Consider the following 11,615-nt stretch of genomic DNA (forward strand, 5'->3'; position numbering starts at 1 on the left):
TCAGTCATCATGTTACAACTCAGCGTAGTTACTTCATGTAATCGATTCTGCCATCGCTCTAATTCTTCATCCGAGTTTAAGGTACAAGAACTTTCGCGATCCCACGTGGTACATCCATCCGCTATCGGATTCACCCAATCTTGGTCTCGTGCTATTATTTTATATATACAGTACAAATTTTCATCGCTTTCATAATTGCGGACTGCTTCAGTATAGCACGACCGTTTTGGGGGATCCAGGGGTACCACTACGGGAAGCGATTCCTTTTCAAGTGTCATCTTTCACTTCTTTAGGTTGATCACCCCATTCATGTCAGTAGCAAAATCAATCCCAAGGATCGCATGGTAGGGGTTACTATCATCCACAATTTCTATTACTTCAAAATCAGCCAATGTGCTTGCGCCTTCAATATCTACAGTTGCCCCCTGCAACCATCCCATGGGGATGATCTTCTGTTGTTTTTCCATCCTTAACTGAATTAGAGACCATTGCAGTGTGGGTCTCCCCATCCGCTCCCAAGTCTGCTTTGGAAAAACGTTCGTGTCCAACCCCAGATCCAGAATAACTTGATCCATTTCATATTCTCCTATCTGTGCGGTGAGTGTCATCTCACATCCCGTCCTTGCCTTATGCTTACCAATCTTTCAAACTACGCACGGTTCACCAGGGGCATTTTCTCTCGCATCACACTTATTTATTAGTTCCTGTAACCCTTTACAGCCTTACTATCATGCAACGACTTGATGCATGTCTCTAAGAAGGTAGTAAGTATAGAAGGGTCCATCTCTTCAGCAGGTTTATCCTAGCTCCCTGAGGTAGAGGCCTCAGTGAAGCTCTTATTTGCTTCCATAAACATTTCATGCACGCGCTCCAAGTCAAATTCAACCTCCTTCTTTGGAGCCTTGTGGACCCACGTACTTCCTTCAGGTTGTTTCCCTTTATCATCGCCTGTTGCAATTCTACTTCGTAGCACTCTATTCACATTCAGATCCTCTTTGTGAGGCTCAGCCCTCATCATCTACAGGTTCTGATTCGGTTACGGAGGTAGCGCCCCCTTCTCACATATTCTTGTTATCAGTGTAGGACAATCTTCAGTCTCATGATCAAACTGAGTACAATACCAGCATGACAGATGCGTCGGGTTAGTGAACTCGCGGGCATAGTGTCCTGGTCCTCCACAATTGTAACAAATCACCTGTCCCTGACCTCGGCCAGGTCCTCCTCCGCCTCGGCCCTGGCCACGCCCCTGAAATCCTGTCCGTGCTACCCCAGCTCCCTAGTCAGGAGGCCTTGTTTCCATCTGAACTCTATAGGTAGGTGTTCTATCCATCATCAATTCATAACTTTGGCAATTACACTCATCATGCCCTACCGACTTACAGAAGTTGCAAAACATCTGTTGCGGTGACTATAAAAACTTCTGCAGAAAATGGCAATTGTCAGTTGTATGTTTCCCTACTACCTGACATATAGCACACCATAGCGTAGGTCCTACGCTCAGCTCTACTTGGGCTTCCAGCCTCAAAGGCATTGGTCCTCTTGCTGCAATATAGTTTGCAAAGACCGGGCAGTGGTCTTTGTCATGCCCTTGACTTTTGCATTTCAGGCACCATATCTCTTCGCACACTTCTAGTTGAATTGTCTTGTCATTCTTTAGACTCTATAGTTATAAGCAAAGGTTTTGTAGCTACGCATGAATCTGTTGAACCCCCAAATTTGGATCTTGCATCGACGTTTCATGCAGTCTCATTGCAACCTCCAAGGCTTCTTCCTGGGTCGTAATCTTCTGTAGTGATAGCGCAACCCTTAGGTGAGGCAGGAGCGAAGCCACGAACCATTCGCAGTGCTGCCCATCCATTAAATTCATATTAGCTTCGCAGATTGTACACTTCAATCTCTGATCCAACTCCCAAGATGTCTCACCTAGTTTCATCACAATTTCCTTGAATCCCACAATCGACTGTGCTTCAGACTTAAGCCTACTGAATTATTTATTCAATGCGGTCTGGATCTTTGCCAGCGTAGCTGCCGGGTTACCATTATAGTACTTGATGTACCAAGTTAGCACGTGATCCTGCAAACCATTAACCAATGTCGCCTTCTTCATGTGCTCATCTATGACACCCTAAGCTTCCCATATAGCCTTCATGATGAACCAAAATTGGTCTAGGTCCTCATTTCCAAAGCCTTTGAACATCAATAGTTTTACTGAATTCACCATACTGAACTGCGGTGGAGGTGGTGGTGGTGTGGGCGAGGTCACAGGTGACGGAGGTGAAGATGGAGGTGGTGTAGGTGGACGTGGTATTCGCAAGAACCCTTGTTTTATCAATTGAACAACACTTTGCGGAGAAGCCTGTTCTACTCCCTCATCATCACTTAAAGGAGGTGCAATCAACAGGCTATATTCAAAGCCCTTTCTTCCTTCGTTCCTATAATTCCTTCCACTTCGCGTAGCCTCAAACATCAAGGTAACTACATAACCCACTTTTCGCACAATAACATTTTAATCGGGGTATTTAAATATTTCAAATACTTACCTTGTGGACCCTTGAAAAAGCGTCGCTCTGCTTCGTTGTAACTGACTGAAGTATCGACCGTGAACTCAGTTACAAATCCTCCTATGATACGATCGAGCCAATGATCTACAATGAAAGCGATCTTATCTTCATATGCTTCCAATTTCTGCACTGAATCCGAGCTCCAGACAATAGGATCGTCAAGCCTCCGCCTTCCTTGGTTGTCCGCTAGCTTTGCGGTCCACTCGTATAACTCAACTGGGAAGGAATAGAAGAAAATTTTGTGTATCTCTATATACAAGTATTTGTTCAACCACTAATCTTCTGTCAATCACGGATTCCTGTTCTCCTGCATCGTGAATTCATGGATCTTTCTATCCAACCAGCCTTCAATATCTTTCTTCGTTGGATTCCAGTGATATGACATCACACATCCCTTATGCAGATCCCAGTCCCGGTAATGGAACCATTTGTTGGCTTGATGCGACCTGACCCGAGTTCAGCGTTAGTCAGCCAAGCAAATCCCTACACTACTGGCTCTTTCGGCATCAACCCGTGGAGCGCGGACCGAAGTCTCACCTGAAGCAGTATGGGGGGATGATGGAACCAATTTTTCGCACCCTGAGATGGTCGTGATGTCAATCTTTATCTCTTATTCTGGTATGCGCACAGATCAATAAGCCTTTCGGGCTTATCGATGTACCTTCTCTTCCATCCTTCGGTACCTCCGCAAAGGTATATGACTGACCTTCGTGCAACCCTAACCAGTGATTCAGGTACTTATGCACCTCTGTAATTACATTACTGTATAAGTTGTTGAATTATCTTCACGTAAACATGCATTAAGGTTATCTTCATGTAAACATATATTCTTACTTGTGTTCAATTAACAGATACATTCACACATCAACTTAGCATTATAATGTAAACCCAGAACTTAACATAATATAATCAGATGCATTAAACAGAGACAAAATACACAGTGATTTCAGAATAGTTCTCTTTATTGATATTTCAAGTTCCCAGTACAGACTCTATCCGCCTTGCGCACACAGCTATAGGGGTTCGCGCACTCAGCTGCAAACTTCCACCCTAGGCCTCTGTTGTTATGCCCCTATAATACTAGTGATTCCCCCATTACTATTGTCATTGTATCCCTTATTGTTATTATTGTGCCCCTATTGTCCCCATATTGTTATTAGTATGCCCCATAGAAACCCACTATTGTTATTTTTGTGCCCCTATGTTATTACTGTTATGTTAGCTTGATTATATTATGACCCCTTAGACTCCTATATATATAAGGGATATTTAGTCATTTGAATCATCGAAGAATTGTTCATTTGTGTAATGTAAATGATTCCCCCTAGAAGAGGCTTATTTATAAGGCGTTCATCTATCTTTTCTATCTTTTTGTGAGCTAGTTTCATAACACTTCGTATCAGAGCTTTGGATTCTAGGGTTTCGCTATAATTTTTTTTTTTTTTTTGGTGACATTTCAGAAGCTACAAAAAAAACCCATTTGCTTTGAAATCGTTCTGAACTTTGGGTCCAAATTTCAGAGCTTTTCTCACTATATTTGGGGAGATATGATCTGAGGAAGTTAGGGTTTTTGCAGACTCCCGAATTGCATTCCAAGCAGGTGACCTAGGGAAATCGCCATAACTTTGGTTTTGAGCATCATATTGAAATTTCATAAGAAGTTTGAGAAAGAGGATGGCCTTTAATTTTATGTGTATCAGTTTCAGGTACTAAGGTTGAAACAATGACACGTGGCACATCATACAAGTTCGCTCTACTGAACTAGTTTATAATCAGGTCATCGTGGGAGATTTGGCATAACTATTCCTTGGAGAATCCAATCTTGATCAGACTTGTGGGGTTAGAAAGAGGATCCAGAGGGCTACCACAGGATGATATTTTAGATATTCAAGATCTACAGTTACAGAGATACAACAGATTCAATATCGAGCTCTTACAAAGTGAACAAAAAGATGTGTAGTTTTTTTTAAATTTTGCAGAAGATTGGTTTGAAAAATTAGTTTGAAGGAATTTAGAGGGAATAGTAAAGAATTATTAGTATTAATTAATTCTCCAAAGAAAGAAAATGGAAACACTTGGTAAGCAACCTAAAAGCTTTAGCATGATGTAGTGCCCGCTCTAGTTGACTGACAGTGATATGACACAAACATTTATTTAGCCATAAGGCCCACACTTTATTCTTTGAGGACCTCAGGTTGAGGATCCGGGCACATGACACTATTATTAGTGATTGAGATATTCATGGTTGTGATGTTTATGAATGCTTTCCATTGATATTATGATAGCATGAATGGTTATGTATCTTATCTATTGGTATTCTGATGATTGCAACATTAAATAGTTAAGTTTGGTCTCTAGTTGAATTTATGATGATGAGGGTAGTAAAGAATATGTATGCTCTCTACTAAAAGCATGATGATGATAAATTTGATGGATAGGTATATTTCTATTGCTGTTACGATGTTGATAGCTTAATAAATATGTATTTTTCCATTGATGTTTAATGATGATAGCCATGATGGATGTGTCCCCTATGTTACCTACTTTCTTTAGTTCAGGCTTACAATGGACAATGATGTGAATGACTAGGAATTGTTAATGATGCTATTATGACAATGACTAACATTGAGAAACCTTGTTACTGATGATTATTGAGTATGGCAGGAAACCATCAGAGGCACTCGCATATGACGAGTTGATGACACCTGGTTTGATGAAAATTCATATTATTTTTATCTTTGAAAGTCTAAGTCGATCTTGAAATCTGCCATATATGTTTAACTATATTCTGATGATATGTTAATGGTTGCAGGCACAGATTAGTTGCTTGACCGAATGACTCACATATGGGTGATGGGGTTGTACAAGTGGATGGAACTACATGGGAGGGGTGGGACAGAGTCCCTGATCTCACCCACTAGCACTCCCGCCGTGACTTGGGCTGGAAGGGTTGAAACACCTTCGCCTTGAAGATCACGATGCCATGAGGGCAGGTCCCAAAGTTGGGTCTCTCATGAGGATTTTACCGGGGGCGCGCATCAAGGCGGATTCCTTGATCCCTGACACCATTAGTCTCACTATAGCAGGCAACATAAGAGATGATAGTGGTCTATGACATTGCACTATACTTTCCCCTCGTAGTCACTGGATGCTTGAAGGGCAAGTGGTGTGGCACCCTTGGAACTTCAGGGGAATTTCTTGAAGGGCACGACCAACTTGGCACCCTTGGCATCATAAATAAACTATTAGGTGTGGCACCCTTGGAACTTCTAGGGAAGTTCTTGAAGGGCACAACCAAACTTGGCACCCTTGGAATCATTAAAAATAAATAATAATAAATAAATATAAGCAAGGAATGAAAACTAGGTAAATTTACATTAAGGATAAATGATGATTAGAAACCAATGTAATTAAATCAAAAATAAAACTTGGAATAAGGAGGATCATAGGAAGAAATAAAATAGAGTACCTTAAAAACTCTACCCTTCCCATGTTGGAAAATACTAGGGAGATTATGTGGTTTAATTAGGTAAAAGGGGAAAGACGAACAAAATTGTAAGGATAAAGATTAATCCTAAACTAATTAAACCTAATTAAGAAAAGAGGAAGGTGAATTAAAATAAGAATAATAAATTAAATTTAGAGAAATGTAGAGAAGCTCCATGTGGCAACAACTGTTAGGCCCCTATACTACTAGTGTAACCCCTTATTGTTATTAGTATAACCCACTTATTATATTGATGTACCCATGTAGTGCCCATATTGTTACTATTATGCCACATAGAAGCCCACCATTGTTACTGTTGTGCCCTACAATATTATTGTTATGTAGGCTTTGATAGTATAGGGGCCTAACATGTACCAAATGTTATAACAATAAGGGGTTACACTAGTAGTATAGGGGCCTAACAACAACCAACATAAGAATATCCATCTAAGAGATAACCTGAGTTAAATTAGGGAGTAGATTGGGGATAAAATCTTAACTCATTAATTGAATTCAAGTAATGAACACAATTTAAGGAATAAAAAGGGGGGGATAAAGAGACAACTAGGAGAAAAAATAGGAATCTTGTGAGGTGAGGAAAATATTAGTTTTAAATAAAAAGTTAAGTAAATAATTTTGGGTGACCCTTGATGAGAGAGTGACACATGGGTAGGTGAATAATCAAGCTATTGAATTAAAAAAAAATATACAATTATGCATGACATGCCAAGTGTCATCTATGAGGACTCTTATAAAAGAAGGGGCAAGCCATGGGAGTGAGGACTTTTTGGAACCCTATTGTTGAATGGATGAGATGTTGTCAGAGCAGTGATTACGAAGCTATAGTGAGTTTGGTGAGGTAGAGGATTTTTAGAGAGGGTACTCTTGAGCCAAGGTGTGCTCTCCTCTACCAGCTAGTGCTTTCCTCCATTGTACAACCCCATTGCAGCTTGGGGGTCCGCAGGGAATAAGAGTACCCAAGGAGTAGGCTGGGAGGTTAACCGGTGGGTCTTCGCATTCGGATCAAGTACGTCATCATTCACTCACGGAGGTGACCGACAACAAGGGAATACCAGTAACAGCAGAGCAAGCGGAGTCTCGCCTTTTGGTGAACGATACATATGTATTTCATTACTATTTGATCTTAGTTAAAAGTATGTAAATGTTATGATATGTTTCCTGAAATGAGTGGCAGGAATGTGTTAGATAGTGTTGAATAACCTTGAGATTTAATGCGTTTCTTTTCTGGTTGTATTTGCTGTTAAAAAAAATAAAAAAATGTATATAGTCTGAATATGGTCCTTACACTCTGCCTTACACTCTGAATGTGGTCCTTACACATGACTCGTGAAGAAGAGGAAGAAATGCAACATGATATATCAAAATTACAAGATCAAGTACAACAAATTTCATTCTCACTAAAGGTAAATGAAGCCAAGATGAATGGTGTGGAAGCTAATATGAATGGCATGCATATTAAGATGGAAGCTAAGATGGATGGCATGGAAGCTAAGATGAATGGCATGGACGATAAGATGGAAGAATTGAAGATAAATTTGAATAAGTTGCTACAAGAAATGGTCACTAATGGTGAAAGGGTAGTAAAGGAAACTCATGATGAGAACAAAATAAATGTTAATCATGATTTCATAGACTCTAATGTTGGATTGAAGGCCAACCATGTTCCAAAAATTGATATGAAGAAGTTTGATGGCAAGGATCCCGGAACATGGATACTACAGATGGAGCAATTTTTCGATCTCCATAATGTGCAAAACACACAAAAGGTACGTATTGCAACTTTATATTTGGAACCAAATCAGTTTGTATGGTATCGATGGCTTTGCTCTCGTAAACAAATTGTTACTTGGGCAATTTTTATAGAAGAAATGACATCACATTATGAGGATACAAAAAGAAACACCTTTTTTAGCCAATTGATACATCTCAAACAAAAGGGTTCAATGATGGAGCACATTGAGGACTTACAAAAATTGAACATAAAGGTAAAAGATATTCCGGAGGAGCATAGGATTGATGTGTTCATAGGGACTTTAAAGGATAATATCCAACATGAGGTTCACCTTTGGGAACCTGATTCATTAGAGAAGGCATTCAGGTTAGCAAGAAAAATGGAAAGCAAAATTATGGCAACCAAGAAGCCTACCACTCACAACTATAAAGATGGAAGTGTTGTTGCACCTAGCCTTCCACAACCTAAGGTTGACACCACAACAATTAGAAAAAAAAAGAGCAAAAGGGCTTTGTTACAGTTGTGATAGCAAATACACTAAAGGTCATAAGTGTGTTGAGAAGAAATTATTCTACATAGATTGTGAAGAGGAGGAAGAAAAGGAACAAGAAATGTCAAAAGAAGAGGATATACTACATGAACAAACTCTAGATAAGGAAGAAATGAATCCAACCATATATTGTAATGCATTGGCTGGAATTACCACTCCTCAAACTATCAAGATAGAAGGACATATCAAGAAGAAAAAGGTAATAGTGTTGATTGATTCGGGAAGTACCCATAATTTTATTCATTGTAAGATAGCAAAGGAATTGACTTGCTTCCTATATCTAGCACCAGAGTGTCAAGTGATGGTTGCAAGCGGAGGAACCACAAATTGCTTTAGAAAGTGCCATAATATCAAGCTATCCATGGGAGAATATGTATTGAATAGCCCAATGCTTTCCATTCCAATGGGTGGTGCTGATGTTGTACTAGGATTCCAATGGCTACGATCCTTGGGTACAATAGCTTTTAATTTTCAAGAAATTTTCATGAAATTTTGTGCAGAAGGAAAGGAAGTTGAATTAAGGGGTATTACAGGGAAACCAAGAAAGATAATAAGCTCTAACGGTATGACAAAGCTTCTAAAGAAGGAACAATGAGGTGTAATTGCACAATTATGTTTGCTAGAGGTTCCCACATCGAAATCATCTATTTCTCTAGATCTCCAAAAAGTCTTGGACAAACATTCTAAGGTATTTGAGACTCCCAAAGGTCTCCCACCTATTCGTGATCATGATCATGCTATTCATTTGATTCCAAGAAGTGTTCCTCCAAACATCAGGCCGTACAGTATCCCTATGCCCAAAAGAGTGAAATTGAACGTATGGTTGCAGAAATGCTGGAGGCTGGTATAATTCAACTTAGTCAAAGTTATTTCTCTGCTCCGGTAATATTGGTGCACAAGAAGGATGGATCATGGTGCATGTGTCCGGATTATAGGGAGATCAAAAAGCTCACTATTAAAGATGAATTTCCCATTCCTGTCATTGATGAATTATTGGATGAATTGCATGGATAAGTTTACTTCACCAAGTTGGATATTCGTTCAGAATATCATCAAATCAGAATGAAGACTGAAGACATTCCGAAAACATCATTTAGAACTCATGAGGGTCATTATGAATTTTTGGTCATGCCTTTTGGCCTTACCAAAGCACCTTCTACATTTCAAGGTTTGATGAATTCCATTTTCAAACCCTTCCTTAGAAAATTTGTGTTAGTATTTTTTGATGATATACTAATCTACAACAAGTCTTGGAAGGATCATGTTGAACATGTTGACAGGGTGCTCAAACTATTAAGGTAGACCCTAGCAAAATTAAAGCCATTAAGGAATGGAAAATCCCCACATCCATAAAGCATCTACGATGATTTCTTGGGTTGATAGGGTATTATCACAAGTTTGTTAAGAATTATGGGAGAATAGCAGCACATCTAACAACATTATTGAAGAAAGATGCATTTTCATGGACTCTAGAAGCAACAAAGGCCTTCGAACATCTTAAAGATTTAATGTGCCAAGCACCCGTCTTAGCTACACCGGACTTCACAAAAACCTTTATTGTGGAATGTGATGCTTCAGGAAATGGAATTGGTGCGGTTTTAATGCAAGATGAAAGACCCATTGCTTTCGAAAGTTGTCAAATCAAGGGAAAGTATTTACACAAAGATATTTATGAGAAGGAAATGTTGGCAATACTACATGCGCTTAAGAAATGGCGACCCTACCTAATGGGAAGACACTTCAAGGTAAAAACGGATCATGATAGTCTTAAATACTTTTTAGAACAAATATTATCCTCTGAAGAGAAACAAAAATGGGTCACAAAGATGTTGGGTTATGACTTTGAAATCATCTACAAAAAAGGGAAGCAAAAAGTTGTGGCTGATGCACTCTCAAGAAAGGATGAGGATGTGGAAGCATTGTTGTGTGCCATTTCTATTATCCAACCAGATTGGATAAACAAAGCAAGGGAAGAATGGAAGAATGAAGAAGAAGTGTGGTCACTCATTCGAAAGATACAATAAGATCCTAGTACATCTGATACATTTAGCTGGAAAAATGATTCATTATGGTACAAAGATCGCTTATACCTATGTAATAATTCCCAACTCAAACAAAAGATTCTTATGGAATTGCACACTTCTCCCTTAGGAGGGCACTCAGGATTTTTAAAAACTTACCATAGGGTTAAGAAGGATTTGTTTTGGGATAGCCTTAAATAAGATATTCAAAAGTTTGTGGCGGAATGTTTGGTTTTCCAACAAATTAAAGTTGAGACAATTAAGACCCTAGGTTATTACAACCTTTATACATTCCAAGCCAACGTTGGGAGGAGGTTTGAATGGATTTTATCACAGGTTTACCCAAGTCCGAGGGAAAGAGTGTCATCATGGTGGTAGTTGATATACTTACCAAGTATGCACACTTTGGTGCATTATCACATCCATTTAAAGCCAGAATAGTTTCTACTGCATTTATGGAAACAATTCAAAAGCTACATGGAAACCCAAAGATTATTGTAAGTGAGAGAGATCCCATTTTCACTGGAAATTTTTGGAAAAATTTATTTTCTTGTCTCGGTACTCAGTTAGCTCATAGCTCATCTTATCATCCTCAATCTGGTGGGCAAAATAAGATAGTAAAAAAATGTTTGGAAGGATATCTTCGTTGCTTCGTATCTGATAAACAGAGACAATGGGTCAAATGGTTGCCTCTGGCTGAATGGTGGTATAACACTTCCTTCCATACTGTAGCAAAAATGACCCCATTTATGGCACTTTATGGATATCATCCACCATCCATCACATCATATTTAAGAGAAAATTCTAAGGTTCAAGTAGTGGAACATCACATCTAGCATCAACAACAAGTTCTCCAACTCTTAAAGGATAACCTCACGTTGGCGCATAATAGAATGAAACAACAGGCAGATTAACATCGCAACGAAAGAAGTTTTGATGTAGGTGACTAGGTATTCCTACGGCTACAACCATATAAAAAAATGTCCCCCAAGCAAGCTAAGAAGGGTAATAAATTAGCGCCAAAGTATTATGGTCCATACAAGGTGTTACAAAAGATTGGTACTATGGCATACAAATTGGAGCTTCCTGCAGCTTCCCGAGTGCACCCAGTTTTCCATGTTTCATGTTTAAAGAAGGTTACAAGTGACAAGCTCCCAGTTCAAACAATATTGCCAGAACTTGAGGAGGAAGGAAAAATCATATTGGAACTGGACGCAGTCACAAAAACAAGAACTCGACAACT

The sequence above is a fragment of the Pinus tabuliformis genome, chromosome J (genome assembly GCF_031772625.1).
Source record: "Pinus tabuliformis cultivar Carrire ecotype Pingquan chromosome J, CPIR1, whole genome shotgun sequence".
Lineage (NCBI taxonomy): Eukaryota > Viridiplantae > Streptophyta > Pinopsida > Pinales > Pinaceae > Pinus > Pinus tabuliformis.